General features: G+C 43.3%; 1 pseudogene; it reads left to right on the forward strand.

Moving 5' to 3' along the window:
• The first annotated feature begins 1533 nt into the window (after positions 1-1533).
• Positions 1534-2167, forward strand: LOC149240901 (pyrophosphate-energized vacuolar membrane proton pump 1 pseudogene; annotated as a pseudogene).
• The last annotated feature ends 430 nt before the right edge of the window (positions 2168-2597 follow it).

The following is a 2597-nucleotide window of genomic DNA, read 5'->3' on the forward strand; positions in this document are numbered from 1 at the left end:
ATGGGAATCTATTGATTAGGCCTACAAGCACTTTTGTGTCCATCCCTTGCCTTCATCCATCATTTTTTCCACCTCCTTGTGCCTCTCATTGTGCTTCTTCAGGATCTTCCTGTAGAAATTGTGGGAAACTAGGCATACATTTCAAAAAGTGGTTTTGCAAGCATGGTAGCTTCCTCAAAGGTTCAAGAGTCCTCCTGCAGTCTTCCAACTCATCCTCCATCATCTCCATACCTGCATCACAGCAAAAATTCATTTTGTCATACCATGCAAACACATGCAAAATGCCTTGAAGCCAAAAACACATAGAGCAGAATTTGTTTTTGCCATAACTTGAGAACCATGCATCCATTTGACAAAACATTTTATGGGGGATTGTACAAGGTCGATGACAACATGCCTGAGCAGTTTCATGCAATTCCAGCGCACGGTTTCCAAGAAATCAGCCTCCATCACCATCAGCCATTTTTGCATTTTCTCCATAACCGTGCATCCGTTTCAAAACCTGTTTCATGGGGAGATGCACGTGGGTGATAGTAGCCTACCCAAGCAGTTTCAGCCAATTCCGATGCACGGTTTCTGAGAAATCGAGCTCTGAAATCTTCAGTCATTTTCCAATTTTCTCGAAATCTGTGCATCCATTGATCACGAATTTGCTATGGGAGATGCATCATGATGGTAGGAACATGCCCACCAAGTTTCAGCTCAATCCGCTTTGGCGTTTGGGAGAAATGTCGAAAACAAGTTCTGGTTTGGTGAAGATGCAGCAACAACAGCTTGGATGTGCAGACTTGAACGTGGAAACAATCGTTTGGAGCTTGGATCCGGAAAGAGGACACCTGCACATGAAAAAAACAATCAAAGATTAGCAGCCCAGCCTCATGCAACCATAAAATCAAACGCATGCAGCAATGACAGCCCACAACAGCTCACGGCAGCCAGTCGATTTGCAGGTACGTGACTAAACTAATTCCTCTGTTGCATGAATGTAATTCGAAAACTGTGTGAACAATGAGATGGTTGGATTTAGACAAATTGGTGGCCAGCTAACTGCCCACCCTCATCTAGTTCAACAACGCTTGGTGGGTGGATGAGACACGTGCGCTCAGCCATCTCAGGAAGGAAATTGAAAACGGGCAGTGGTGAACAGTTAAACTTCAGCGTGCTTGATGGTAAGTGATTACAGGCAGAGGACTACAGTTCATAGTTAAACACTGCAGTGGAGATAACCGTTTGCATGGCCAACACATGTCTCTGCCACCTCACTCCAAAAATCACGCAGAAGTCTGAGCGCTCAGCTGTTGGTCAACTTGCACTTGCAACGTGATTCACTCGAAGTGTATTCAAATTCAGGTATTGCTTCCCTTTTTGCAAAGTTACGTACTCTGAAATGCGAGCTCATGCTGTGGAACTATTGTTTGTCTTGTCTCAAGATGGAGATAAACAAAAATTAGCAGAACATCTTGAAGAAAAATATATGAAATGGTTAGCAAAACTTATTTCAACATCTTCAAATTTGGTCTTGGCGATTCTTCCATGGCTCTGTTTGGCAGCGTAGGTGGTGGTATTTGCACCAAAGCAGCAAATGTAGGTGCTGATCTTGTTGGCAAGGTTGAGAGGAACATTCCTGAAGACGATCCACGTAGCCCAGCTGTCATTGCTGATAATGTTGGTGACAATGTTGGAGATATCGCTGGTATGGGATCAGATCTATTTGGGTCCTATGACTGAATCTTCCTGTGCAGCTCTGGTTGTTGCATCCATATCATCATTTGAAAACTCTCATGATCTTACTGCCATGTGTTATCCCTTGCTTATTAGTTCAATGGGTATCATTGCTTGCTTAATCACAACTCTGTTTGCAACTAACATATTTGAGATCAAGGCTGTGAAGGAAATTGAGCCTGCATTGAAAAAGCAACGTATTATCTCCATAGTAGTGATGACTATTGGCACTGCTGCTGTAAGCCTAGTTGCATTGCCTTCATCCTTCACTATCTTCAATTTTGGTGCCCAGAAGGTTGTAAAGAACTGGGAGCTTTTCTTCTGTGGTGATATTGGTTTGTGGTCTGGCCTTGTTATTGGTTTTGTCACTGAATACTGCACTAGTAATGCTTACAGCCCTGTCCAAGATGTTGCCGATTCATGCAGGACTGGGAGCAGCAACTAATGTTATATTTGGGTTGGCTGTGGGATACAAATCTGTTATTATATTTGCTATTGCAGTAAGCATTTTATGAAGCAAAGAAAGCTGCCGCAGTTGAAAAGTATTGTCATGTCAGGAACAGAAACGTGAATCAAGGATTAACCAATGGAAAAACAGTGATTCCCATCCAGCTTCGGCATGCAATATCTATTCTCGGGCAGTTCATTGAAGCTAGCAGACTGTTTCTACAGGAAGACAGAACAGTTTCTACAGGAAGACAGAACAGTTTCTACAGGAAAGTGAAAAGAGGGAAGCCAAAGGAGAAATCGGCCAAGATGCTAGCCAAGGACGTCACCAGGGCCATCAAAGACAAGGGGAGAGATTTGGTTGCTCAGAGGATGAGCAACACTTTCAGTAGGGGGGTGATGATGAGCCCCAAAAATGTACAATTATT

Source organism: Pinus tabuliformis, chromosome 8 (genome assembly GCF_031772625.1).
Source record: "Pinus tabuliformis cultivar Carrire ecotype Pingquan chromosome 8, CPIR1, whole genome shotgun sequence".
Classification (NCBI taxonomy): domain Eukaryota; kingdom Viridiplantae; phylum Streptophyta; class Pinopsida; order Pinales; family Pinaceae; genus Pinus; species Pinus tabuliformis.